An 18,668-nucleotide genomic window follows, 5' to 3' on the forward strand; every position below is an offset into this window, starting at 1 on the left:
TCTGATGTTCAAATTATTTGCTGATTTATGATTGTCAGCTCCCATTTAAGAGCGAGGCACTACAGATGCTCTCTGGAAGCTGCGTATGTGAAGGCAGGCCTTACAAACAGGTAAAGTTCATCATAGAGTAATCAAGCATCAGTGTGTTTTATATTATGGAGACCAACCCAAGATACTCAGCGAGTTCACCTGTAAGAGCCAGGTAAAGTGCATTGATAAAGAAAGATAACTAATGGGACACTAAAGCCCAGCAATGTCTTTATGTCTTTTCTTGGCTCACAAAGTCTATTCTTTTTTTTTTTTTTTTACAAAGTATATTCTAAGTGACGACAGGGCCTTAACTTTGGGGACTCTTCTCTAGCCTTTTCCTTCCTCTCTTTTGATTTTGTGTTTTTGTTTTTGTTTCTGGTCATGTAAATTATTCTAAATTATTCTCCCTTAGTGGCAGCAAAGAATTTGGTTTTATCAGCTGCACATTTAATGCCGTTGGCTGATGGAGGATAGAAATCTATTGACCGTTAGGTGAGAGATGATGGAAGATCCAGTTTGTTAACCTTTTACTCTATTTATTTATCTGTGAACACAAATAAATGACTAATTTCATGCCTACTGGGAAGAAATTTGTGAATTTTTATGTTTGTTTACTTGTAATCTGTGGTTGAAGTTGTAGAACTGAAGCTACAAGCTCTCCATGTGTGTATGTCTGTGCGTCTGTGTGTCTATAATCAAGGAAAGCTTTGACCTTTGTTATGTGACTATAAAATATTTTACTACTTTCTGGATTTATTATACTGATACATCATCTTAAAAAGCATGTTCATGGCTGTAGTAAGTTGTGCTATGTGAAAGACAAGATACACTAGATAATTTAGGAGATGATTTTATTCAGTCTATTGCAATAAGGAGAATGTTCATTGGTGAGAGACATCTCAAAGAAAAGGAGGAGTGTGGGGGTTTATAGAAGCAGATAAACAAAAGGAGTTCATAAGTGTGTAAGAGTCATGAGGAAAGAGGAAAAAAATATATGAGAGCAGACTGTTCCTTTGCCTCAGAACACATTCCCACAGGGTGAGGAATATCTTGCTTGTTGCTGCTTTCTGGGAACACAGAGCTCAGATAAAATTTAACATGGTCAGCTACATGTACTTAGCTAATCATTTAAAAATATTCTCACATGACAGCCAATTAACACTTATCTACCTGCCATGTTTTTTCTCTGTACAATATAAGTTATACGATTTTGTTTAAAATTTAATAGCTACTATTGCTGGTGGAATCTATATGAGGAGCAATGGTGACAGAAATATATGTATGTGTGTCCCTTTCAAGGAGAAATAGAATTTTATCTTAAAGCATCAGTTTGTTCTAGAATATGAAAGCATATACAGCAATTAACATAGAGAAAGGCAAAACTATTTTATCATGGCTGGGTCTGAAAAGAAGCTATGGCACATATTAAAATTTTTATAAAGTTTGCTCAGTTGCCATGGGCTTGCTCCTTTGTTTTATTGATTCGTGCCTTCCCCTACAAAATGAAAGATTTTTCTTTACTTTCTATGAAATGTGCCTAGATAGTAAATATTTCCTGTACTACTAAAATTATTTTTAATTATTTCAAAGGAGATACCAACCTTATCTCCCAGTGTCTGTGAGAAGGTAGGAACCTAACTGGTAGGCACCTTGCTCCAAGTTGTAAAATCACTTCCTGCCACAAAGATACAGGGAGCTTACTCTTCCTTTGAATAAAGCCAATTACCAAGCACAGATGCCCTGTGACTGCACCCTCCCATTTTCTGGTACTTTTCCACTAGCTCACCCCAGCCTTTAAACACCCTGTAGCCCTCTGCTTCAGTATAATTAAGTTCAGACTTAGTTCTGGTTGTCCTCCCCTGTTAAAATAGCCCATTTCTCTCCCTTGCAACAATCCTTTTGAATAAAAGTCTGTCTTTATTAAATTCATGTTTTTTTTATTTGACATGGTTGACACATGTTAGTTATATTTGTATAAAAATCATGGTTTTCTCTTTTTTAAAAAAAAATTTTCTTCACACCTCAAATGTCAAAATGTGGAGCCCCTCGCCACTCCCCCTCCTTGTTGCAGGGAAAAAAATCCTCTAATTTAAAAGTTAGGGAAAGTTACAGACCTGGCTGCTGGTATTCTAGGAGCAGAGTGGGGAAGGTTAGAACTGAGAATTCTGATTCGGCATGTATAGAAATTACCATGGAATAAATAACCTTTCTTTTGTTTTGCTCTTTGCAATCTTTCATTGCCCTGTGCTTCATTTTGGGTTTCTGAATCCAAAGCTCTTCTTGTTTAACTTCTCCAATTTATAAGCCTCCTATTTTCTTCAGGGGAGGGGTCATTTGCTTCTGTAGGTAAATGAGGGCACTGAAGACGCAGGGGGGAAGGTTTAACTCTTCTAAATAAAGACTTTTAATCAATCATTTTAAGACTTATATTTCAATCATTCATACACATTTGTATTTTCCAAACTATGTTATAAATTTATGCCTTTCAAATTTTATATTTCCCACTGATACTACACAGTACTTACCTCATACTTGTTTATTGATCAAATACATGGCAAACTTTTAGTCACCAGATTTGTTTATATATCCAAATTGCTAAAATCCCTGAGTTTTTTCTCTTTTTTATATATGGCTTTTTTTTTTTTTTTTTTACAGAAGAGGCATTATCTAAACACCAAGTATCATTATAATTGCATTTATGAAGCTCTGTATTTCTACTATGGCAACTAAGTCAGACCCCCAGCCCCAATTAAAAAAAAAATAACAATAGTGGGAAATTTTTAAAAGTGAGAAAAAAGGGATCTTTAAAGTGAGCCCTATAGATATTCCACAAAGGGTTTCCCTAAATCTAAAAGAAGAAATGGCTGAGGAATTCCTCTATTTAAGAATAGAGGGTGAAATGTGTTGTAATTTTAGCAGTGCCAATGAGTAGTACAGATGGGATGCAGAGATAGCCAGGCAGATGGTGCCAAAGCAAGAATAGCAGCTGTTGGTGAGTGAGAGCTGAACAGATGGTGTGATGGCATAGGCCACGGCAGCCATCAGCAGTGAGAAGTATTGTAAGTTCATGTTAGAAGATTCTGGAACAGCTGTCCAGAACCTAGTACAATATGAGGTCATTAGTTTCAATGATCACTTGTTAGTATGCACTGGTGGTGAGTGTTGGATAAAGACAACCAATGATTATCGAGCAGAATGATGTCTCTATAAGAATACAATCATTGATTTCATATTTTCAGTAATCTAATTGAGTAAAGCAAATATTATTCATTATTTGTATACTTGCAAGTATAAAAAAGAGACCTAACATTTGCATCAGGCACTATAATTGATATTTCCAAGCATTACCAAAATGTATAATTTCTTAACCCTTATAGCTTGTATTTCTTATGGTACGAAACCCTCAGATGCATAAGAGACATATTGGGTATTGGCTAAAAAATACAAATTCCTGGGTTCTTTCCCAAAACTGTTAAATTGGACATTGTAGGAGTGAAGCCATAAATCTGTCATTAAGAAGCCTCTCCAGAAAATCTTACGCACACTAAATTTAGAGTTCGTACTTTAAGAATATCTAGGGAAAAACGGAAAAATGTAAAATCTCTGTAAGTATAGCTTCAAATGAGAAAAATTATATTTTTGGCTTAAGTATATGGGAAGTCAGATGAAATGATGTTGACTTTGTATATGGCTAGATGCAGGTGCTCAAATGCTCTTTCTCTTTATCATTCTTCGTCTCTCAGACCCCATTGTCCCTGCTGGGCCCCTCTTTAGGGAGGAGGAAGGTTTACCTTCCAAACAACTCCTCTACTTGTTCCTGAAAATAACTCTTTTTAATTTGGTTATATTCTCATCCTGGGAAACCAAAATTTTCAGGCCTACAATTGGGAATTTTATTGTAGGTGACAGTGTAAAGACTAGGGTGTAAGCGAATATGGATAATTTGGGGAATTGAATATAGTTTAATTTAACTCAAAGTAGAACAGGGCAAGGGAGATGACGGGCCTGAAATATAGAGAGCGGATCCAAATAGTCACATGCTAAAGAACCTGAACCTTATTCTTGAAAAAATTCATACTCAAGCAATTGGTAGTTTTAGATAATCATTCTAGAAAGATCATCTGTATCATTCCTATAATTCTGTGAAACAAATATTGTTCAAAGATTCTCTGAAATTTAAGGAACCTTCACAATGGAACACCTCTCACATCTCCCTCTTCCCGCCTCAAATTATGTTCTTTTGAAAATTGAAAAAGGGATAAAAATTAAAAATGTTCTACATAATTTACTAGGGGATCCAGAATTTATAATTGAGTAATATTTTGATTTTAGGACAAGAGTGGTGAAGTGTATTTCCCACATTAAAAAAAAAAAGGAACCATAGAAAGAATGTTATTCATGTAAGGAACTTACATCTTTGCACCACGCTGGCAACATTGTTTGCACTTGATCTTCTGGAATATGAAAATACTCCACCTTCAGACTGATTGTCCATATCTCCTACCTAATCATTAAAAAATACTGAAGATGAAAAGACATCAAATAGCCTGTGGGTTTGTGACAATTTAAGAAAAATAGCTCTCCGATATTGAGTGTTAACAACATGCTAAGAATTCAACGTGTATTTTGTTACTCAGTTCTCACTATAGTCCTACAAAAAGGTCCTGTAATCATTCTCATTGTTTAGATGAAGGATCTGAGGCTTTAAGAAATTACATAACCAGGACAAGATCATATGAAAAGTAAGTGGTAGAGATAAGACTTGAATGATTTTCTGTCTGATCTCAGGGCATATGTTCTTCACCACCACATTGATCATGTCAGTGACTTAACCAACTTTATCCTTTATAAAATGAATATGATAACCCTACCCTATAGGATACCTGAGAATGTTAAACATGTACACATATAAGTGACTAAGGGGGTAATTTAGGTTTATCATTTGGAATATGTGGGCTCTTGAATCACTATGGCTATGGAAGAAATGTCTGTATTATTGCTTACCAGGTTTTTTTTATTTGTAGGCCCAGAAATAACTCACATCATCTTTGCTCACAGTTTAGTGGTTGGAGATGTTCAGTGGTTCCACTAACTGCAGGGGAGTGGATGAGAAGCAGGGGGAAGAGGATGGAATATTTGATGATCTCCATCATCACTCAACAATATGTAGCCAACAAAATTGTGTTTTGATTTCAAGAAAGGGATGTTGTGATATGAATCTTAATTTTGCCTCAAATGTAAGTATAAATATAGGGGTTTTAAGCTGAGTAGAAAAATGCAGCCTTACTTTTCAGATACTTGAAGCTATGCAATTCAATCCTTCACAGTATATTTTGGTTTTTATAAGGATTCTCACTTTCTAAATGGTCCTCAAATCATAGATATTTTTGGAACGAATTCTAGCATTTATACGTCTCTATTTTTACGACTAACTGTAGAATACTCTGCTTTTCATGTATTCTAGTGAGATTTTTATATACTTAATTTTAAAATTTGAGCAATCGAATGAGCCAGATTAAAGGTTGGAATTTTTTGCCTCCTTTTCTGTTGGAGAACCAGGTTTTAGGCACATCGTGACTCATAATTAACAAAATGCCACCAGAATCCCCCTTCTTTGTATAAGGTCTAAATAAAGAATAAGATAGCAGTCACTTTGTATTTACAATATTAATTATGAACTTTCTACATATACAAGTCATTTTAGAGAATTTTTTCTTTTGCCTCTTATTTACGTTGTAATTCTTGGGAGTATTTCTTGTCTCCATGATTTCAAGAGTACATTATGAAATCATAGTTAACATTTTACAAATATTCAATCAGTAAGCACTTATTTTTGCCTGCAAATTTTCCTGCTTCATTACTTTCTGTCAGTACACAATAACCATAACTAAGGAAATATTCATTTCCATTCTAAGAATTCCTATAGGAACAACTGATATTTTTCTGGCAGTGTTGATGAACGCTTGAAGATATGCCAAAAATAAATCATGAGAAAGTGCTATTTGTCAGGATGCTTAGCCCCAAAATGGGTTATTGTCAGCATCTAGCAGATGCGAGGTGATGACACAGTGGCAGGTCATAGCCCCCACCAGACTTGGCAGTCCTTTGAGTAATAGAAGCCAAAGCATGTTAACCTTGACTTGGGCTAGAATACCCCTCCCAAAATCCTTTTTTCTCACTAACATATAAGCAGCCAAGGCTTCTGTTCTCTTCTTAGGCTAATGAGCATATCTGATCCTAAAGGTAAATACCCAAAGGAGTATTTTATATTTAACACCTGTGTTATTTGTAAACTGCCTCTTCAGAGGATTCATGGTCTGAGAGAAGCCATCAGACTTGGGGAAGGTGAAGTTTATTCTAGACAAAAGGATATTAAACTTGTGATTTGTTATAGTCCCTTCATTCCTATGGGGATCTTTGCTATTATCATGACCAGTTAACCTAGAACTTGTTTCTAATTATTTTCTGCTTATAGATAGATATGAGGGCATGGTTATGGGAAGCCCATTTGTTTTAGGGGAACTAATTCCAAAATACCATATCTAAAATATGAGACTTTTTTCATGTATGCAAGATGAATTTAATTCATCATTTAAAAACATCTTCTTCTTTGCTCCTTATAGATAGTTGCTTCAGCAATTTTAAAAGGACTGAAATTATTCTACTCATATTTAATAAGTAGACAGTCCCAAAATGACATCGTATATTTATTTTTAAGAAAGGTATAAGAAAAAATTATTTGACTTTCGTTCTTGTTGTCACCAGCCAAGCTTTTCTCTGTTTAGAGAAATTTTCCTAGTTACCAGCTTTCTAACATGCTTTTTACTCTTCATGACAGGTAACTCAAAAAATATGTACACTGTTTCTGAACTTAGATGGTAAGACGGAGACACATTATTTTACATTTAGTGCTAAGGACATGTCTTTATAAGTATACTTATAGAGTAAAAGGCATTGATTGCTCTTCGGTCTTAAACATGTAACAGCTTTGCAAGCTCTTCAGTCTTAAACATGTAACAGCTTTGCAAGATGTTTTGTGAGCAAAGTATGTATTCTCAATATCTCAGTACCTGAGTTTTTAATAAAGCGATATTGAAATACCATACACAGTTAGAATAATTTTTATGGCAATAAGAATGAAATATAATATAATCTATTGTGTATATTTTGGTGGCAGATACTCAGGTAGTCAAAGGGTTTACTTTTAACTCTCAAAAAAACCTGCAGTGAGTTTACTTTCCAAAAAAAAAAAAAAAAAAGCAACAAAGAGATTAAATAAGTTTAATACTTACCAAAGATTACATAGATATAAAATTATAAAATTCTTGAGGTAAGATTCAAACTCAAAGTGTTTTATTTCTCTCTCATGATCTTTCCGCTACATAATACTGACCTTTTTCTCAATATTAGATATTTTTCCATCCAAACATCAATGTTTTGATGGAGGTCAAAGACCTATACTTTTCAGTTAATAAATAAAGGATTGACATGTAAACTAAAATACGTAAATCAAGAGATGCATGGTAATTGTATTTATTGCAAGCATGTTAAATTTCATCCACCTAACAAGATTTGCCCTTTTGTTAAGTAGCAAGTTTATAAAGCATTTTAATACTTAAGATAATCTCTCAATAGTGATATTGGCTATGAAGAGTGCCCAGATTAAGAGTGCATGAGCACCAACATTTTATGTATTCAATTTTACAGAAAGCTTTTACTGTTCTTTGATTTGGGTTTTTACTATTAGAATACTCATCAAGTCACATTATTTCCCAACAGAATATTTGAAATTTGGTAAATGTACTGACACATTTACATGCAATTTTAACTCATTTTTTTTTTTTTTTTTTTTAGCATGAAAACTAAAAGGAAAAGAAATCGCAGGATAATGAATTAGTAAGGATTAGGGATAGAAAATACTTATTACAAGTGCTGTTTGAGAGGAATGAATAAGAAAATTCAATGTTGTAATGCAAGTGAAAATGAATTCAATCCAATTTTTGAGTCCCCCTTTTTCTTTTTTGAGACATCTACTCAGAGTAACCTTCAATAGCCAACAAAATGCTATTGTTGTCAGCTCAATGATATTTTTTATTCTTATCATTCTAACTTTATCCTTCAATTCAGGGCAGGAGCCAACTTTACTGATACGTAAAAGTTTGAGATAATTAAAGCAAGGAGATTAAACTGAATATGGATATAAAAACCTTGATATTTTAAGAAATAAGAAAGAACCTTTAAGAAAGATATGGTCAGAAAACAACACAATTTCTCTTCATAAAAATGTGTTTTAATTTCAAATAAGCAAAGAAAATTGGGAGTGAATTGGAAATAGACTTGGAAGCAATAGTGGCATTTTGTTGGCTAGTGAAAGCTAGTTGGCTAAATAATGAAGAATTCTCTCTCTCTCTCCTCTTTCTATATTCTACTTTGAGGAGATGTTACAAAGGAGAAAAAAGAGGACTCAAAAGAAGACTAAGAGAAACATTGACACATAAAATCTCTGTGATGTTTCCTTAGAAAAAAGACTCTCTTCCAAGTCAATCTTGGAAGGACATTACTCCATACACCTAGAATGATGGTGGATGCCATGTAATCAAACACAAAAAAACAAAGTGCATATCTTTAAGTTTCCCACACATTCCCAAGGTGTTATTAAGGGTAGAAAACAGAAATTTAAGGGAGAGAGAAGAGGGAGAGGTGAGGGCCTGGTGGTTGAGAGCACTAAAATAGAATGCTGAGAAGTCCCCAAATGGAATAATTTCAAATGATGTAGGTTTCCTTTAGTTACTTAAGTTCAACACGTATTTATTGGATGCTGGGCAAGTTCTCACTTACATAAACAACTTGTTTCATGTGAGAGCTGCTCTACTTACTGGAAGTTGATATATCAAGTGCTATGTGAAGTAAAAAAAATTCCTCAAAGAAAAGGAATGTGTAGACAAAAATACAGATGATTACTATACCAAAAAGTGTGACTTATTTTGTGTTCCACTTAAAACCTAGCTATGCTCTATACGGACTAGATGGCCCAAAATATTTGTGGACTAAATAAATGAAATTTATTTTTATACCTTCTCATTGTAAAGCTAGCATCACAAATTTTGAGGGTTTGGCTGTAATGAAATTTTGAATTATATATTATCATTAGCATTAGTAAGATTAGTATACAGGTATTAAAAGAAATGGATTTTTCCAATGAAGGAAAAAATAATATTCTACCTATTACTGAATAGCATGTCTGTTACCTCATTTGGCTTCTGCAATTTTAAGCTGAATAAACCAATAAGTAATATGATCCATGCTATTGCTTATTCTGAATGCTAATTACTAATTTAAGCTCATTTTTGTACTTGAGCAATAAAGTACTTTAATGTAATTTTTAAAAATTCAGCCTTTTGTGACATATATCAATTGATGACGCATTAAAATATTTTTATAGAGTAAGATATTTCGTGGCATAAGATATTTTATAAAGTAAGACATTTTTATAAGATAAGGTTAATTGTACTTAATTGATAGCATTCTGAGCAAGATTTTTCTTGCTGAATTATACATTCAAGAATCACATATTCAAGCCTGACAATCTCTTAGTGCTCATTTTCTCTCTCTCTCTACTCTCTCTATATTTTCTCTCTAAACACAAAACATTCAATTTCTAATTTTAAAAATTATCTTCCTGTTCTCTCCACACTTAAATCCAGAAACCTTATGCTCAGATAAATATCTTGAATTCTTTTGTGAGCTAATATAGTCTGTATTCCTTCCGATCTTTGAATTTTGTTAAAGGCGTAGCTTATTGTAAAGCTGTTCAAGGTTAAATAAAAATAGATTTTAAAAAACTCTTTTGGGACATCTTCTGGTAAGTACATTACAGTTAGTTCACACTGTATCCGCATACTCAAAACACACAGCATAATTGACAAAATATTATTAGTACATATTTTTAAAAACATGCTCATGTTCAAAAGCAGACTAGTTTTATCTGGGAATCAGAAATGGAAGGAAAACAAACAAAATAGCCACTTTAAGCCCCAAGCCAATAGGGCTTCACTACTGGAAATGATTAGTTGCATCTTTGAGTTCAACCCCCAGGGGAAGTGGCTCTAACAGTGCCCTATCCACAGTGATGGAACAAGTACTGGGGGGAGACCACCTGTTTGCAGGAAGGTAGAAATAGCTTTGACTCAGGCTAGGATCTTTAGCCTATAATGAGCAATATCCCAGGAATATCAGGGAAGGGCAGTGACAACTTCTGAACTGGAGCCTAGGCCAAGCCACATACTGACTTTGAAAATGTATTGGTTATATTTCTGTAAGACAACAGCACAGAACCAGAAATATAAGAGCTGATTCTCACTTGTGAAATCTGGGGTCCTAGAAAAAGCAAGCATAGAGCAAACAAACACAGAGAAGTGAGCATGAAGATAAAACAACCAGCCAGCCAAGAAATTCCTTTCCAAAATATGGTTGCCATAAGAACCATTAATTTCATGGAAAGATCCCAACAAGAGATCACTGCTGAGACAAAAGAAATAAAAGAGTAATCTAAAAAGGAACTAAAGTAAGACTGATTAAATTTCTCAACAAATATGACTAGCATTCCAAAAATAAACAGAAGGCTCTGAAACAAAATCAATTGGATATGCATCAAGAACTGTTAGATATAGAGAAGGAACACATTATTGACCTCAGAAACTCTCTATACGTGTGTGTGTGTGTGTGTGTGTGTGTGTGTGTGTAGTTTCCAAGTGTACCCGCTTGGAGAAGCAGTCTTTAGCTCCTTCAAGATTGAATGGATGATCATGATTCTGTCGTCTAAGAGCCTTGGATTTCATAGGATTATTATCCACTGAGTAACCCCGTATTTTAATCTCCCTCAATAAATCCCTGAATTTCCCTGGCAGGAAAAGACAAAGCATTAAGATTAGATATCCATGCTTACTGAGTCAAGGAAGAACCTTTCCTGCCTCCTAGACTGTAATAACAGCCCTTGACCTATCAATGCTTTGAAGGGCCTAGATTGTTTTGAGCTGCACTGGCGAGACCGAAGCTAGGAGAGAAAAAGGAGTATCGCATGTCTCGAGCACTTATTTCAAAGTCAGGTAAACTTGCCATGTACTTAGGTCCCTAATACCTAAGACTGCAATAGTCATGTGCTTAAAATAGACATAAATCTAAGTCTCAGACATGATTTGACTAAGTTTAATCATTTATAGTTACATGCACATTACATTACTCCATCTAGGCAGCATGTCTAGGAAAAAAAGTTATCCATCAGCATACTATTCTTATATTAAAGGATATATTTAGTGTACTAGCTTAAATGGTTATGGAACATTTGTTAAATTAGTTTATGCATACATGACTTCATTTAATGCTAAATCAGAAGGAAAACGTAGGTGCAGCCCATTTAGGCCCTCAGGGTCTGGATTGTGTGGTGAGTGTTGAAAATGTTCAGTGAGCCAAGAAGCTGTCAGCACCAGGATTTCTGGTGCCAAGAGAGGCCTAAGCAGACTGCTCCCTGCTGGCATCCTTCCTTCCCTGACAGGGATACTGATGGTGAGAAGGACAGCACTACGGCTGTTCTGGTTCTTGTCAGAACAAGAAATCACAAATAGATCTACAAATAGCCATTTCAGTATCTCTAGGAACCAAACACAAAACATTCTTAGTTTGTGTAAGATAGATGAAGATTTGAGGCAGGCTGAAGCCTTTAGCTATAAATGGTAGATGAAATGCTTTCTCGTCTACAGCTATATTTATATCTTATGATAAATATGATTAATGAGAAGTTGAGAACAGATTCGTCCTTCTACCTAAGTCCCCAAATTATGTTTTCAGTTCTACCACTAAGTTTTTTCCACAGCTACCCAGAAAATACATGAAGTCAGATAACTTTGGAATTCATGTAAGTATTCAGTTTTTACCTTAAATAGAAGAAAAAAAAATCGCAAATATATAAGTAAAGAATAACTAAGGGACCAACTAAATCTGACACAATCTTTAGAATTCATACTACTTTGTCAAGGAAGGTATTTCAGCAATAGGAACATTATAAATAATTACTCAGTAATCAATCAATTACAAAAATTGTCACTGATTGTAATTGACATTCTTAATTTTAACATGATATATCTTGTATAGCACTGCCTGGATAAGTTTTGCAATCTGGTTTTCTTATTAAGACTGGAGTTTAGATAATATTTGTTACTGTTTGCTTGCATGTTAGCAACATCTTTTAGAGGGCAAACAAACATGATATTAAATAGGGTTCTGAGAATTTTTTTTTTTAACATCAAAGCAATTTCTGTGCTATTGCAATACCTGTGAGACTTACTAACATATCCGAGGCAGATTTTTAAAAAATCTATGCAAAATAGTAGGTCTACATACTGTGAAAGTATGTTCATGCTTGTACCAGCCCTCTGGGTAACTGAGAGGTATTTGGCATTCTGAGTGGAATAATTGGCAAGATGGCACACACACAGTGCAGTATACCTTCCACCATGAAAACAAAGGCTTTTTCTCTCTCTTTTCCTTCCTTCCTTCCCTCCTTCCTTCTTTCTTTCCTTTCTTTCTTTCTTTTCTTTCCTTTTTCTTTTTTCTTTCTTTCCTTCTTTCTCCTCTCTCTCTGCCTCCCTCCCTCCCTCCCTCTCCCTCTCTCTCCTTCCTTCCTCCCTCCCTCCTCCTCCCTCCCCCTCCCTCCCTCTCTCTCACTCTTTCTTTCTTTCTTTCCTTTCTTTCTTTTCTTTTTTGAGACAGGGTCTCACTGTGTCACCTCAGCTTGCAGTAGCATCACCATAGCTTACTGCAACCTCAAAATCCTGGTCTCAAGCAATCCTCCTGCCTCATCCTCCTGAGTAGCTGGGACTATAGGCACACACCACCATGTCTGGCTATTTTTTCTATTTTTTGTAGAGACAGGGTCTTGCTTTTGCTCAGACTGCTCTTAAACTTCTGACCTCAAGCAATCCTCCTGCCTCGGTCTCCCAAAGTGCAAGGATTACAGGCATGAGCCACTGCATCCCTGGCTCTTTTTTTTCTTCCAATTTTAAAGAGTATTAAAACTGCTAATTTTTTTACAAAAGTATTTTCCATGGAATATTTTTAATCCTCTACCACTCTAATGGATTTAGTCATATATCAACAATAATTTGCCAAAAGCTTACTGTGTTCTGGAGGTATTTTGAAGAACGTAAAGCAAATATCTCCTTTACTAAGGATTTTACAATCCAGCTTGAGCAACCGATTTTTCATAAAAACACACTATAGGTGCGAATAATTCTATTATTTAACTCTCGGAATTCATGACTCTTGACACCCTCACTCTTCCTTACTCTCACATATCTTTTTCTGACATAAAGAATCTAAGCAAAACTGTTGATATCTTTCTTCAGAGAACTCTTTTGGCATTTTCTAAATAGCTATTCACCTGGTACACAGACTATCCATTCTTTCACTATTTATGCATATTTTTATGCCCTATCTCTGTGCCCCATTAAGTCTTAAAGTCCCTACATTTGTTTAGTCCGTGCTTAATTTTTAATAATGCAGATTTGTACCTATTCTGAAAACCTAAATGTATACCTTGTGGTACCCCTCATCTATAAAATTTGGAGCTCACCTGAACTTGTCAAGTAGCAAATAAGGAGAAAGAGGTATACTGTAGCATGTAGGGCATGGAATTTGGAATCAGGCTCTTAGGGTTCTAATCCTGGCTCTATCCACAGGTCTAGCTGGTTGATCATTAACGAGATCCTAGCCTCTCTCTACATCAGTTTCTTCTCTGTAAAATGGGATAATATTGTCTATCTCAGAGATTGCTGTGAAGCTTATAAGAAAATCCATATGAAATCCTTAGGACAGCTTCAGGCACATGAAAACACTCAAATATTTGAGCTCTCTCTCTCTCTATATATAGTATATATATTTGTAACCCCACTTTATTTTTTTTTTATTCTTAAGTTTTATTATCTTCTTTTATCAGCTCTTATATTCATCATTTCCACCAGTTTGTTTTTAATTTTTTTTTATTTTAGCTTATTATGGGAGTACAAAAGTTGAGGTTATGTATATTGTCCATGGCCCCCCCCAGTCAGAGCTTCAAGCATGTCCATTCCCCAGACAGTGTGCATCGCACTCATTATATAGGTATGTACTCATCCCCTCCCCCACCCCCCACATCTGTCCAACCCTCAATTGGTGTTATTCCCAAATGTGCACTTAGGTGATCATCAGGGAAACCAATTTGCTGGTGAGTACATGTGGTGCTTATTTTTCCATTCTTGGGATACTTCACTTAGTAGAATGTGTAACCCCACTTTATATATCTTATATAGTATATCACTAAATTTTTCTGATAATGAAATGAGGTTATAAATAGAAATTAATTTTTACATATACATTTAAATTTACTTTTTTAAATCTGCCATATTTAATGAAATATATATTTGATTATATACTAAAACTATATATTTATATTATTTAATTATATTATATTTAATTAATATATAAACAGCCATCTCTTTTACTACTTAGTGTTTTTCCATCGTATGTTTTTCTCTATGAAATATTAGACTGTTAATATTTAGCTGGACACTGAAGTTGACTTTTCTAATAGATGTGAGGTATAAATTTCAACATTAGGTCCTGAAAGGCTAAATTTTATTGCAGCAAATAGCAACTAAATCCCCATCCCAAATATATATTCATTAAGCAAGCAAGAAACAAAGACATTGATTTATGTGAGAGTATCTGATAGTGGATTCTGATATCAAGAAACTGGACTACTCACGGTGGCATATCATTTAGAAAAAGAATGCTTGAATTCCAACTTTAGCAAGAGATTCTCTACACAGAAGATTCAAGGAAAAACACTTTAAACAGTTTGAATTTTTTTTCAAATGAAAATGTTTGATTTTAGCTTTAGATACCTTTTTTCGACTATATGAATAAAGACAATATCAAGATGAATAACCACTATATTCATCTTTACATAGCTATATTAATTACTTTTATATAGACTCTAAGTACCTACATAAAGAGTAGGAGAAATGTTAAAGATGAATGAAGAAAGAGTTATAATGTGTTGGTACGTGCTCAAGAGGATGCACCAAAAGCTACCTGAGGAAGGATAGGGAAGGTGTGCTGAGTCTGGAGGAAGACTTACATACATTGTTGTCACATGTAATTAAAGGTTTCAAGTCTTGTGGCATTGCTGTCAAAGAGTCATTCCTGGATCAGTACATCAGCACTGTCTGATGCAGATGCTCAGCCCATTTTGATGCTCCATGTTTAGATTGTTGAGAAACTTATTTCTTCCTGCATTAGGGAAAAGTGGGCTTATAAACATCCTTTGTTTCATGTGTTTCTGGGGAATATTAGGTGTGGAAAGATAGAATACACACATGTATTGGTTTCTTGTTCTATATCTCTAGGTGACTGAGATGCTATGAGACAGCCAAAGGATTCTGAATTAAATATAAAGACTCAGGTTTAAGTCCTGAGTTAGCCATTGACCATCTGTGCAATCATGGTTGAGTTTCACCTTTCTCTGAATCTCTTTTTCCCATTTACAAAAGGAAGTCACAGTAATTGATGATCAAATGAACATTTTGTCCTGGTATCCATGATTCCATGATCCTTACTCTCTGGCTTCTGTTCCGAGTTTCTTTCTGTAATCAATGGGTAACTCATAGTGTCTGTAAAAACACTGGTATGAGTTTTTTGGATATGATTAATTTCAACAAATTCACAAAGCATAGGGATATTTTTATTCTATAATTTTAGTACCCACTTTTTGTGAGTTACTGTGGTTAAGTGTTGACAGAGTCAAAGCTTCTAAGGTATGAATCTTTAGAAGGAGGTGAAGAAACATGGACACACAACAACAATCTGATTAAAATTTCAAAGTAATTCTCTTTATGTTCAGAGCCAATATAAATTTTGTCAGAAAGAGTGGTTGGCAGCTGGGAGAGAATTAGAATCTACTTCATGGTGTAGGTTTAAAGGAGTAGGAGAATTTTTAATGATTGGAAAATTTGAAAAAAGGATGCTTTTACTATAGCACAGTGAAATATTGACAGTGTAACTCAGTTTGTAAAACACAGGGCATTTTCGGGAGAAAGTTCAATTTTCCTAGAATGTACAGTTTGTGTAGAGTGTATCTTGAATGTTGAAGCAGGTAGAGAGAGTGTTTTCTTTATTTGAAAGGAGTTATCATTTTAAAGTTTTTACTTTTTATTTTTAGGAGAACAGGTTGTTGAGAGAAAAAAAGGCAAAACATAGAAAAGGTTGTAATCCTTACTTCTATATCTTTAAGTGGCTCAAATTATTTTATACAAAATAACAAATGAGGTGACCTCTTGTGTACAATATTTTTATTAGAGTTTCTATATGATATTTCTTCTCTCTACTAGGGAGAAGATGTTTCAGCCTTCAAATTTGTGTTGAAGGCAGCTGACCTCAGTACAGAATACATCAGAACATTTAACAATTTTGGTGACAATAGTCATGGGATGAAGTGAATGGACATCTTTAACTTGCCATGAATTTCTAGTTTATTTTTTCTGTAGTTAAGCAATTATGTATAATTTCTATAAGTGATGCTACAAATTTTCATTATTAAATGGATCTTTCCCATTGTAAGAGATGATTTCAAAGTTGTTTGAATTCAAAGATATTCAGTTTGTCCTTTTTCGTCTCTTTCTTTTTTCTCTCCTTCCTTCCTCCCTCCCTCCCTCCTTTCCTTCCTTCCTTCCTTCCTCTCACGTTGATGCTGTTTTTAAACTGGGTCACAAAACTCATCTTTTGGGGAATCTCCATATTTCCTCTCTGGGGATTTAATAATTTATCACCTTCGCATCATTACACAAATTAACCACAACACAAGGTCTTTCTCTGGGTTACCTTCACAACTGTAAATGGTATAATTGCTTTAGTGGCTTGCACAAGCCATTAATCAGGGACATTTTAATTGAACGTAAAGTGATAATTACCTTTCATAAGCAAATTTAGTGCGTGGGACCCAAGAGACAAACTGAAAGATAAAAGTGTTAGTTTTGCTTATTTGGTTGGATTTTGGTAGTATTGAAGTCTTCAATGATTGCTCAGATTTTCAGAGGAGCTAGAAAAAGTAGAGAAAGGTAGTAAATTTTTTTTTTTAATCACACACATAAAAGCATTATTAGAGAAGAATATGCTTCCCCTCTTAATGTGAGTCTTGTGCTGCTGAAAGGTGACAAATTGACAAGTTCAGGGAAGAGAGTCTCCCATCAAAGACTGGGTACCAGATTGACAGTGACAGGGCTAAATCCTCCCATCACACCTTCACCAGCTCATCTCTGCCAAGATCAGAAGGAGCTGGCAGCCTCTGAAATGCCTGCTCAGGGTTCATTCTGCGACCTGTTTGGCTCCTGGCCTCTCTGCAGAGACCACCAGCAGGGGAGCTAATTACTACCAGTCTATAACTTGGACCCCTCTTCCCCCAGGATTAGCTGAACGGAGGTCACTTCTTTTATGGCTATCTCATGTCGGGCTGTGAACAGCTATTACCCAGTGAGGACTTGTTCCCAGTAATAATCAGGTAGGGCTTTTCATTAGAGACCTAGAAGTAAAGGCTCTATAATGAATCCCTGGAGTCACCCAAGTCCCCAATAGTTTTGCTGCACTTCTAAAACAAGGCTTTTAAAATCTCTGCATTTTCCCCCTCTTTACCGGCTGTATATTTTTGCTTGCTGTCTGGTCTCCATTTCTCTCTGCATAAGCAGTTTTAGGCTTTATTTAAGTGTTGCTTTTCCAAGTGTTCATGACTCTGTGCAGGGCTCGCCACACATCACTCATGCCTTATTTTACGGGGTGACTGGGTAATTAGCATCTTTCACAATTAGCCAAGATTTGCTCTGTTAATTTCATTCCCTGATGAAGGTGTTAACTTGGCGTGAAACTGTAATATGTTGGGTGATTTATTAAAGTCTCCACCGATGGGTAGAAATCACATGCCTGCCTTTACTGTTGAGAAAGATAACAGCATTCATTTGTAAGAGATGGTATTTGAAAAGTGATGTTGGTGTGATTGAATGTGTGAATGTATAATGAAGTCAACCCAGATAGCCCCTTTCTGATTAAATTGTATTAAAATTATGTGGCAGTTCCTTGAAAAGAGACTCTCAAAGAAACAAATATGTGCTCATCTTTAAGAGTAGCTGTCAGTCACAGTGTCTATCACTGGGAGCTATGGAGGAAAATGTCATACCTGTTTTTTAAGCCACAAATAGAATACACCATATTGATATGAAGACTTTTTCCTAAACAAGTGGTATACGTAACTTTTAACAATACAAAGGACAAACTTCTTTAAGAAATCCCAAATTAAGCAATTTGGCACATGTACCATTAGATTTACTATAATGAGTTTCCCTTATCTTATTTCCACTCTGAGCATAAGTCTTTCACATTCAGTATAAGAATTCATAATTAATTAAGAAATACTGACTATACTGAAAGCCAGGCTTCTGATATCCCTGAATAGTACCTGTTGCTTTTCTTGATTTATCCTGTGTTTTAGAAAAGATCTGTTATTTACAAAAAAAAAAAAGAAAGAAAAAGAAAAGTGAAAATGAAGTTCTTGTACACAG

The sequence above is a fragment of the Eulemur rufifrons genome, chromosome 15 (assembly GCF_041146395.1).
Source record: "Eulemur rufifrons isolate Redbay chromosome 15, OSU_ERuf_1, whole genome shotgun sequence".
NCBI lineage: Eukaryota > Metazoa > Chordata > Mammalia > Primates > Lemuridae > Eulemur > Eulemur rufifrons.